We start from the raw sequence: 12464 nt of genomic DNA, 5'->3' as shown, positions 1-12464 counted from the left end.
TATTTGTGACCATTATTTTGAAATACTTCTAAAATTATTTTGATCTTTAAACTTTTTTCCTCTATGTTCTTATAAAGTAAAAATTGAAATAACTGTACACTTTAGCCCTTTTGATGGTTAACCTTTTTCTGAGTTATATGCTATGATACAAAAATTGAAATTATGTCATTGTCATAGAATTTTAAAATTTGAAATAGAAATAGAAGTGAATAAAGGTTTTAAGTTCCTCTTGTTCTTTGTGTGATGTTCCGTTAAACTGTAATTTCATATTATCCAAATTAAGGAAACACTTTTCAGCCTTTCTTCATTGCCATTACGGAAGTGATTCTAAATTTTCAAAGCACAATTGAATTGTGGGCATAATGAGGAAGGTCTCCTGCAGGGGGCCTATGGCCCTCTCTCCTGATCTCTATAGCTGGTCTTTGGCACTTAAGACAAACAGTTTAATTAATTAGAAAGGACTTTAGTTGGGCTTCCCTGGTGGCTCAGACAGTAAAGAATCTGCCTGCAATATGGGAGACCAGGGTTTGATCGCTGCATCAGGAAGATTCCTTGGAGAAGGGAATGGCTACCCGCTCCACTATTCTTGGCTGGAGAATTCTATGGACAGAAGAGCCTGATGGGCTACAGTCTGCTGCTGCTGCTGCTAAGTCACGGCAGTCGTGTCTGACTCTGTGCGACCCCATAGATGGCAACCCAACAGGCTCCTCTGTCCCTGGGATTCTCCAGGCAAGAATACTGGAGTGGGTTGCCATTTCCTTCTCCAATGCATGAAAGTGAAAAGTGAAAGTGAAGTCTCTTAGTCGTGTCTGACTCTTCGAGACCCCATGGACTTCAGGCTACCAGGCTCTTCCGTCTATGGGGTCACAAAGAGTTGGAAACGACTTAGCGACTAACACTTTGGTAGAGGCACTTTAGACCAAATTTTCATCAACTATCCAAGATCCATATGCTCCTGACAGCTCAGCCATTTCCAAAAGGCATCCTCCATCAGCTATTCAGTTCAGTTCAGTTCAGTCACTCAGTCGTGTCCGACTCTTTGCGACCCCATAAATCGCAGCAGGCCAGGCCTCCCTGTCTATCACCAACTCCCGGAGTTCACTCAGACTCACGTCCATCGTGATGCCATCCAGCCATCTCATCCTCTGTCGTCCCCTTCTCCTTCTGCCCCCAATCCCTCCCAGCATCAGAGTCTTTTCCAATGAGTCAACTCTTCGCATGAGGTGGCCAAATGCTGGACTTTCAGCTTTAGCATCATTCCTTCCAAAGAAATCCCAGGGCTGATCTCCTTCAAAATGGACTGGTTGGATCTCCTTGCAGTCCAAGGGACTCTCAAGAGTCTTCTCCAACACTACAGTTCAAAAGCATCAATTCTTCGGTGCTCAGCCTTCTTCACGGTCCAACTCTCACATCCATATATGAACACTGGAAAAACCATAGCCTTGACTAGACAGCTATTGAATGGCTCTAAATGTAGAAGTCTTTCTTGTCTTGGCTGGAGACCTGCTTTTCACAGTCTCTATGTCTTGGTCTTGCGTCTGTAGCCCTTGACAGCACAGTTCAGTGGTTCTCAAATGTGGTTCCAAGATCTACAACATCAGCTGGGAATGTGTAATAACTGGAGACTCTGGTGTTGGGTTCCACACTCTATTTTAGGAAGCCCTCCTCCAGGTGATCCTGATGCACACTAAAGTTTGAGATGCACTGGTGTAGTGTAGTCGAGAATGGATGCAACCTAAGAATGAAAAATACCTGGATTCAGCTCCTGACCCTCTGTCATTTTAGGCAATAGACTCTGTTTCCTCCTTAATCAAATGGAGCTAATGGTCAAGGCTAATCCCCAGACCTGCAGAGAGAATTCAGTGATACTATATGAGTCAAGCATATATGAGTCAAGCATATGAGTCAAGCAGAAAGCCTAACACACCCTAAGCACTCAAATTTTTTTAAAAGTTTTTATGTATTTATTTTTTTAAATTGGAGGATAATTGCTTTAGAAAATTGTGTTGGTTTCTGCTGTACAACAAAGTGAATCAGCTATATGTATGTATATATATATATATATATCTCCTCCCTTTAGATCCAGCCTCACACCCCTCTAAGACTGTCACAGAGCACCAAGCTGAGTTCCCTGTGCTACACAGCAATTTCCTACTGGCTATCTATTTTACACACGGTAAGCACTCAAAATTAGTGTCAAGTGATATTGGTTTGTTCAACACAGTTATTACATACCTTTGAATATAAGTCTCTAAAAAGTCCATTCTTTTGAGAATGGAGAAGTACAGAAAATTTTCGACCTAACACCATAGACATAAGAATGCTAAATACCTTCATTCTACAAATGAAAACTTAACATTCAGAGAGGCTAAGTGACATGTTCAAAGACACACAGCTCAATTGCTGGTGTATGGAAGCCTTTAAGGTGCTTCCCAGTGGTAGCTCATAAATCAACACATGTTTATCTGTCACTTAATGCAGTAATAAGGTATCTAGCCCCGGGCCTGGTGATTATACAGGTAGGGAATTCAATTTTATCAGTATATTATCTGAATTTATTTTAATATTAATTGAGCATTCCCAGCTAGTTTTGGGCACCAAGGCTACTTATTTGTCTACTTACATTTTGTTTTCCTATTTATATCCTATTCTATTCTAAAAGGATTTAAGATGACTCAGGCATTTTTAAGATTGGTATAAGTATGATTGGACTTCCCAGGTGGCTCAGTGGTAAAGAATCTGTCTGCCAAGCAGGAGGCAGAGTTTCGATCCCTGGGTCAAGAAGATCCCCTGGAGGAGGAAATGGCAACCCACTTAAGTATTCTTGCCTGGGAAATCCTATGGATGGAGGAGCCTGGCGGCTACAGTCTATGGAGTCACAAAGAGTCAGACATGACTTAGCGACTAAATAACAACAATCTGGGCATTTTATCAACAGTTGGCGTTCCAGCCCCTATAGCACTAACTGTTGGGTCGGTAAATCCAATAGTCACTTCCTGGAACTTTTGCAAGTGACTCTCAGCAAAATGTGCACAATTCTGAGGATCCCAAATGGATACATAAGAGAAGTAGGCCAACAGCAAGTGCTTTAGGTTAACTGGAATCCCACGTATAAACTGTTAATCATAAAGAAAGAAATATGTCCGGTTATTTATATCTCTTGCAAGTACAAAGTACTGGGTTTTTTGCTATGCCTTTGCCTGGGGAAACTAAACGGTTAATGCTCATCATCACATGCTGCTGCTGCTAAGTCGCTTCAGTCATGTCCGACTCTGTGCGACCCCAGAGACGGCAGCCCACCAGGCTCCCCTGTCCCTGGGATTCTCCAGGCAAGAACACTGGAGTGGGTTGCCATTTCCCTCTCCAATGCATGAAAGTGAAAAGTGAAAGTGAAGTCGCTCAGTCGTGTCTGACTCTTAGAGACTCCATGGACTGCAGCCTACCAGGCTCCTCCGTTCATGGGATTTTCCAGCCAAGAGTACTGGAGTGGGGTGCCATTGCCTTCTCCAAAGTATATGTGTAGATATCTCTAATTTCTTTAAAGTACATCTAAAGTACATCTTAGTAATTTTACTTTCTTTTAATCTTCCCAGGCATCATTCTAATCCAGATTAGCCTCATTTTACAGATTATGTCAGAGAAGTTCACACTCTAGCTTACACATGCCCACTCCCAAAAATTTGCTTTACAGAGTGCAAAGAATACGGCATTTTTACTTTAAACAGCCTGTTCTCAGTTTTGTGGGGCTGTTGATATTACTGGACTAGTGGCAGGCGCCAAGGTGGGAAAATAGGCTGGGTTACTTATAACTCTGAATATGGACACATCAGCTTGTGGGAAGGAAACTATTTAAAATGGGGCTTGGGGAAAGCAAAAAAAAAATCCCCTTTCCCCATATGAGATTCTTCCACAGTGTTGTCATGCAATCTTGAAAACCTCCATACAGGAGATCACCCTCATTGGATATATGCAAATTTTCTGAGATCTAGTGGTTTCCTGCCAGGGAAAAACTTACAATAACAGAGCAAGAATGCAATCTGAGCCCTTGCTCTCTGAAACCCTGAAAGAACAGAGTCGTTCTTGACAGGGCAATTTCAACCCTTGACATTCCAGGAAATAGCTTAATAATGTCATTTAGGCTGGGGTTGTAACCAATCCTAAGACACGGAGACACAAACGCAGTATGTAAAATTTTAAATATCAGTTCAGGGACTATTATGCATGTTCACACAGAATTTAACAGCGAAGACCACCACCACAAAGCCAAAACTAAGCAAGGCTTCCTAATTAAATTTAACATTGTCCCCACTAATTTCACTCAGTATAGCAAAGGTTTCTGCCAAGAAATTACAGACACATCCTAAAGATGTGTCCTGGGCCCATGCCATACCGAGAATGTAACACCCAAACAAAACTGTATTTCGATCATTAATGTATATGCAGAAGTCACCCCCATCGTGGAACCTCAGAGGCCTTAATGAGGCACACTGGCCTTTACATTCAATGCGTTTCATTTTTTTCTGGGTACAGTACAGCTGAAAAAGGTTACAAGATTCAGGTTAAAAGTCAGGAAATGGATCAGGGCCCCATACCATGACATCATTTTCTTGCAATGCAATGAAGCAATGACATTTCCTGCAGGAAAAATGATTAGAACCGACAAACAGCCTTTTAGCTACAGTGCTTGCAGTGGAAGGTGTCAGCCTTGCCTCACTCCGGCTCCTGCCACCCTCCCTCCTGTTCCTTGGCCAGGGCTTCCCAGAGGTTAGTGAGAGAGAGAGAGAGATCCTGGCCACTTCTGTTTAGTGACAGTCCTGATACATTTAAGATACAGATGTGCTAAAACATAGTTACAAAACTTGTGGAATTTTTTAGTTGTGACAGCATTTAATACTTTAGGCAAAGAGAATATAATTTTGCCATTTGCAAAATGATTTACAGATTTATTTTAAAACTGGCATATAGGTAGAGCCACCAAGGGTGACTGTGCAGGTTGGCCAGAGGCAGAGTGGGACTCAAATCTGGCTCACTCTCTGACTATCAAACCACGGTGGCTGGTGAGGGGTTGGATCTCCCTTTTTTGGATTCACACAAACATCTCGCAACCAGCGATAGATGTTCTGGTAGTGAACGGGACACAGTGTGAAGGAGAGTGATGAGCCAGTCTTTTGCTTTCAATCTTCAAATTCACACTTCTAGAGATAGCCTTGAAGATGTTATACCTACAGTTACAGAGACACCCATAACATCTTCAAAGATATCTCTAGAAGTGTGCATTGGAAGACCTGCCTAATTATGAGCTCTGGGCCACATCCACCTCCTAACTGGGTCACCCAAGCACATAGGGAGTCCTTTAGGGATTTTTAACAGGTGCTTCCAATAAGTCAACACACGCAGTGTGAGGCACCGTGCTTGGCAAATAGGAGCTCTGAGCTAGGGTTCAGCCTGGCCAGGTACACTCGTGTGCAAGTTGCACAACTGTAGTGGCCTGAATGTTCCCCACATGGTAGACCCTGCTCTGGGCTCCACATGCAGACAGACCTGCTTAGAGACACGATCAAGGCAAGAAGACCTCGGGCCAGTCCCCCGGGACTCCACATCAAATCGCCCTTGCTTCTCCACATGTGGCCTTGTGATTTGGTTCAATAACTGAGTTTCTGCCTTGGACATGGGTTCTGGGGGCTAAGTGTCTGGTGAGTACTGCCTGGAAACAAGTGAACAAGTGCCTATTCTCCTGACTGATGGTGACCATGTCCCTCTAGAAACCATAGGTCTACCCCATAAACAGTGAAATGAGGGGCCTAGCCTTATCATCTTCTGTCATTTTTCTTTTCTTTGTTTCTCTTCTTGGATCCTTCTGGGGAGGTGGTGGAATCTGCCAAGCAAAGACCACAGATGTGACAGAAAAAAAACCCCGAGATTCCTGATGCTTCTTTTGTCCATTTCAGCACAGAATTATTAATAACACTAATTCACTTGCATGTCAGTGGAGGAGAGTGAGCAGGCAAGTTTCTACTACCAAAATAGCAAACACCTCTGATTTCAGAAATGAAAAGTCCTAGAACTAGGATGAAGTTACACATTAGAAGCGACGTTTCTAGATATTATGTAGGTTTGCCAAACAGATTTAAGCTCTTTACGGCAGCTGAGTGGATAGACGTCAGAGATGCTCTGAGACACAGTTTACACAGTATTCACATCTATAAATCATTACATAGTAACTGGATGGACCTTGTAGTGACAAATGTGCTATCTCTGGAAAAATTTGCAAATATCTGAAGGGCTTATAAGGGGTTTCCCAGTAGACAGGGTGGTTAAGAATCCACCTGCCAAAAAAAAAAAAAAAAAAAAAGAATCCACCTGCCAGTACAGGAGATGAGAGTTCAATCCCTGGGTCAGTAAGATCCCCTGAAGGAAGAAATGGCAACCCACTCCAATATTCTTGCCTGGGAAATCCCATGGACAGAGGAACCTGGCCAGCTACAGTCCATGGGGGTCTCAAAGAGTTGGACACGACTGAGTGTGCACAAATGCACGAAGGGCTCGTACATTTCCCCAGGATGAGTCAAAACAAGCATAGTTGTCGCACCTTTCTTTCATTATCCTGTGGGTGTTCTCTCAAACACGCGGGTCTTTGTAAATGAGTCACTGTTTCCAAGGTCTGTCAAAAGTATGGGTGGTTACAAGCCTAGGAAGCGTAACAAGCCTAGAAAGAAGTATGGAACTTTAAATTATGGGCAAGAATGTAAAATGTCCGAAATTACTGGGGTTTTAGTACTCTGCCAAATTTGCATTCTTATACTATCTGATCACTCCCGTTTGAGGACACATTATTTCCTATAGTTAAACCTATGAGGAATAAAAAGAAATTTATTTTACTTTTGACCTATTTGTATAGTCACCAGGCCTAGAGCTGGTATTTTTGCCATTTCGGTAACCCTTCCGCTTGCCCGTACTTGTTGAAAGTGTCATTTAACTTAAATACACAGATGAGGGTTGTTTAAGACTCTACCCTTTCACCTTGCTCTAGGCAGGGAAACAGATCAAAGCTTCTTGTGTTTTTTAAGGATGACCCCTTCTTTGTTCTGAACACATCTCACATCTCCTGTTTGTAGAAGCTTCTGCACAGGCTGATTTGTTTTTCTTTTCTATAAATCTACTTCTCATAAACAAGACTCTCATTGCCCATTTGGCATCCTAAAAAAGGGAATTTATCCACTGGATAGATTGTTTACCTAATCATGATGGCTTTTTAAATTCATAGTATCAAAATAGATATTTTTAGTATAAAGCGTTGTCAGGATTGATAGGTGAAAAAAAGTGTTGGTAATTAATTTGCCATAATGATGAGACTGACGTAGAACTGTGGGAAAAACTCACCTGTTATCAACTTTGCCTTGAAATAACCAAATGACAGAGAGATTTTATGTATTTTACTTTTATCTTAAAGGAACCCTAATTTATTTATTAATTCATTAATTCTTTTCAGGTGAAATAAAATATAAATTAATGATGATATCATTTGATTTAGTTCATGAGTTTATTGTCGATTGAGAATATGCAGGGTACTAGCCACAGGACAAGGTGTAAAGAATTGGGAAATGAAATCTCCTAGTCCATAAAACAGAGATGATTAAGAAAATAAACACCACAAAGAAATTTTAATGGGTTCAATATTTACCAGGCTAGGGACTGAAAAGACAACTGTTTTACCTTTGTGGTCTTAAGTTTTCTCATCTATAAGACAAAGGAGTTAAAATTAATTGTAAGGTCCTTTTAGTCCCCAAATTCTGGGGCTAAAAGAAATATATGCCAGTGTTAAAAATGAGTTTAAAGTTGTAAATACTCACAATTTGCTTTCTTTGGCAAATATCATGAAGAAGATAAGCTCAAAGTTGAATTATTACTTCAGATAAGGAGATGGACACTATTACAGAGATAGAGAAAAACAGGAAGAAAAATATGGAGCTTGGCTGTAAATAGGGAAATATATCTAAGTGGAAAGAGAATGAGAGGGAGCCAGAGGAGAGAGCTGTAAAGCAAGACTGGGCTGAGTGCACTGCAAGCCTCAGATCAATCAATCAACAAGGATTTTATTCTACTCGGGTTACTTTATTTGTTGAGGGATTCTTAGGGGGCGCCTGAGATAACATGGTCAAGGATTATAAGCCACGCTAAGTATAGTACTGCAAAAATATCCTAGCGTCTCAGTCCATAAGACTAGTGGAAGAAGGGCATCTGTAAGGAGAGAGGGCTTAGAAAATATTTTAAGAATGCTCTGAGGTTCAGTTTCAAACAGTAGGTCCTAGCTGAGGATTGTGGAGAATCGGCAGTTACAGGCAGCCAGGGAAGGAATGGTAACCAGAATGGAGTTCCTCTCTTTAAGCAAGACTTTGGACGACACTTGGGAGGGGGATTACCAAACTGTTGCTGAAAGTCACTTTGGCTGCAAACCAAAGAAGAATCTTCATATTTCCTTAAGATGTAAATGCCACTTGGGGGTTGTAGGAAGATTTCTCACACAACTCAACTTTCCCTAAGAGATAGAAAAGAGAAAACGTGACGCCCTGAAATGACATATTCTTTTCCACACTAAGAACTAGGCAAAGCCCACTGCATTGCCATTTTGCCTTGATTGCTAGTAAAATACAAAAAGAACTTAGATTTAATTTTGGGGCTTACACTTAAACATCTAACACCCTATTTTTAAAAATGTTAACTTCTCACTTGATCTTTTGCTCATAATTTTGCTTTATTCATTTCTTTCATTTCATGCCACCTCATTCATTCAATTTATTTCACAGATATTTATTAAGCACTTACTATATGCTGGGCACTTCAAGTCATTTTGGAAGGCAGATGAAATGTGACTTCTGCCTGGTAGGCAGGAGACTCTGTCTCTGGCTTGTGTTGTATTTAGATCTTAGGGCTTGATGTTTATATATGGGTTACAGTTCACGCATTTTCCAGAGGAACAAGGTTTCCCGGGTATATAGCTGTTTTTCCTAATAACTCATCCAATCTCCATCTCAGTTAAAAGTGGATTTTTTCCCTGTGGGTCTTTGATCCTACAGCTGCAGACATTCTGGCACCAGGGAGCCTTAAAGGTCAAGGCACCAAGACATACAGAGGTCGATGAAATCAGGGGACATCTTAGCAACCGTTGAGAGGTCGTGGGGTGAGCACTATGCTTTCCAAGATAGATGGATAATGTCATTTGTGGTCTAAATAAGTGTGTGCTTACTAAATTCTGACTGGGATCCAACAGGTGTGTTCCAAAACCGCGCTGTTTGGAAGAGACCCTTGAGGAAAAACAGTCAATAAGCTTTGTGCTTCCTTTAATCTGTGAAGTCCACCCTTTTAACTTCTGAATCCCTCAAATTGAGTATCATGGGATACAAAGGCAAGAGTATGAACTTGAACCTCAGTTGCTTCACCACTAGAATAAATAAGCTGGACTCACTAGTCTTCTAGCCCCTTCTAACTCTAATTATTTGTCACTTAATCATCATCAATTCTGCTTCCAGCTTTTTGGCTCCACCACTCTACACAGATAGTCATCGTCTTCACCCTCTTCAAATACAATAAAGACCAATGTGGGAACAAGTACAGTGGCAACATTTTTGTAATAGCAATACTAAAGGACAAGATTGAGACCTACTTGAGGCATATTGAGTTATTATAGCAAAGGCTTACTAGAAGTGGTTATTACTTTTTAGGAGGGATTACTTCCTTCATAGCATATCCAAATCCATGGCAAATATGTTTGACCAGAGTTCTAATGTCTGTGTATATATACAATATATATTCACATATTGTTTAGCAGAGAGATGTGCATATAATAAACACGAACACTATCTGAATAACTTTTGAACTCAAGAAATGACTACAAGCACTTTTATTTCATGTCAGTGATTTGTGTATATAAAACAATATCTGAGAGTATAAAACACGTAGATAGAAGACACAATTCCTGTCTCAAAGAATCTATCATTTAGTGTTAAGTGCTTAAAAATGTATCCAGCTTTGTGTGCAAGGCATTTTAATAGATTCAGTGGTTTACAAGTGAAAGCTCTACACTTATTCACAGTGAAATATTGGGTGGGATTTCCAGGTGGTGCCAGTGGTAAAGCACCTGCCTGCCAATGCAGGAGACATAAGAGATGTGAGTTCAATCCCTGGGTCAAGAAGATCCTCTGGAGGAGAGGGTGACAACCCACTGCAGTATTCTTGCCTGGAGGATCCCATGAAAAGAGGAGCCTGGCGGGCTACAGTCCATAGGGTTGCAGAGAGTCAGACATGACTGGAGTGACTTAGCTTACATGCACAATCCACTCCAGTGTGCTTGCCTGGGGAGTCCCATGGACAGAGGAGCCTGGCGAGCTACAGTCCATGGAGTCGCAGAGTCAGACACGACTGAGTGACTTAACAACAACAACAACATATCAATATTGGGTGCCACCCACTATGCTAAATGCTGAATATACATAAAGATAGGAAAGATCCTTGCACTTTGTACGCCTCTAACCTGATCAAAATGATACATATTCATTCATTTTTTCATTCTGCAAACAATTATTGAATGCTTGCTATGGGGAAAGTACCACAACAGACTCTTTGGAGGGCATGATTTTTTAATGTTTCCTATCTTTAAGGATCCTAAAATTTAGTGGGGTCAGAAAAGAGCTAACAAAGTAGAATGGAAAAGAAGTATCAGGAAACAGCTATAGAGAACACTTAGAGGACAGAGTAACCATACCCAGAGATTAGGATAGATTTTAATGTAGATGGCCCTAAAGCAACACATGGAAAGATGAATACTAGTATACTAGTGGGTGAATAGTATACTAGTGAGACATGGGGCAGGGGGAAGCTCACCTCAGAGAGAGATCAGTGAGAACAAAAACACAAAGGCATGAAAATTAATGCATGCCCTGGGAATAAATAGCAAGGAGGTTGGTATGGCTGGAGCATAGATACAAATAGGGCAGGAGGGGACGAGGCCAGGAAGTTAGGATGGAGCCAGCAAATGTAGGGCCTCCAGTGCCATACTAATCCAATTAATTCTATCTAGCATGCATTGGAGGAGGAAATGGCGACCCACTCCAGGGTTCTTGCCAGGAGAATTCCAGGGACGGGGGGAGCCTGGTGGGCTGCGTCTATGGGGTCGCACAGAGTCAGACACGACTGAAGCGACTTAGCAGCAGCAGCAGCAGCAGCAGCAAATAGTAGGGAGCCAGTAGAAGTTCTGGGGACAAGAACATTAAGAGGTTGGGTACATTTAAACATGTAAATTCCAAAATAAACTACTGCTAAAGAGATCGACTCATTGGAAAACACCCTGATGCTGAGAAAGATTGAGGGCAGGAGGAGAAGGGTGAGGCAGAGGATGAGATGGTTGGATGGCATAACCAACTCAGTGGACATAACTTTGAGCAAATTCTAGGAGATAGTGAAGGACAAGGAAGCCTGGTATGCTACGGTCCATGGGGTTGTAAAGAGTTGGACGTGGCTTAGCAACTGAACAACAATAAGGAGTAATCAAGTAGGGTAGAGAAAAAGGGTCTTCTGAGTTAGGAGACTAAGATTTAGGGGCAACATGACAACAAGAGGAAGCCTTGTGTGATGATGTATTTATACTTTTCACGGAGCCAACTCCAACACATTCTTTAGATTTCAAATTCTTTCCTTGGGGAGACTCAGCCTCTTGATTGAACCAGTCTCTCTGTTGTGAAACCACAGAGATTCTGGTAGCACTTAGCAGAGTTTGTAATTGTATACTTTCTCAAACTCTATTAATGTGTGTTCCCCTCATTGGACTATAAGGAGCATAAGAGCAGAAATCATCTTTCTGTTTTGCTTTTCAATTTTACCCAATATGTCTGATCCACAGTAGGGACTAAAATATGTGATGAACGAATTAAAGAAATATGGGAATGTAGACAATCCTGGAAAATAATAATGAAAAGTAGTATTTGGAACCATCTAAGTAGTTGTGGTGGTTTTAAAATACAGCTGCCATTGGATTTCTCTGGTGGTCTAGTCATTAAGAATCTACCTGCCAATGCAGGAGACATGGGTTCACTCCCTGGTCTGGGAAGATTCCACATGTTATGAGGCAACTAAGCTCATGGGTCACAACTTCTGAGCCAGCACTCTAGATCCATGAGCCACAACTGCTGAAGTCTATGTGTCCTAGAGCCCACGCTCTGCAACAGGAGGAGCCATCACCATGGGAATCCCATGCACCCCAACTAGAGAATAGCCCCTAGTCACCACACCTAGAGAAAAGACCACATGCAGCAACAAAGACCCAGCGCAGTAGCAATGTGTATATATTGCTGCCAAATTCTTTGACGTCACTCCCATCAAAAGATGGGATCTGTGAAATCAGTTGCTCAGTCATATCTGACTCTTGGTAACCCCATGGATTGCAGCCCACCAGGCTCCTCTGTCCCTAGAAT

Source organism: Bubalus bubalis, chromosome 1, assembly GCF_019923935.1.
Source record: "Bubalus bubalis isolate 160015118507 breed Murrah chromosome 1, NDDB_SH_1, whole genome shotgun sequence".
Lineage (NCBI taxonomy): Eukaryota > Metazoa > Chordata > Mammalia > Artiodactyla > Bovidae > Bubalus > Bubalus bubalis.
This window is presented reverse-complemented; position numbering follows the sequence as displayed.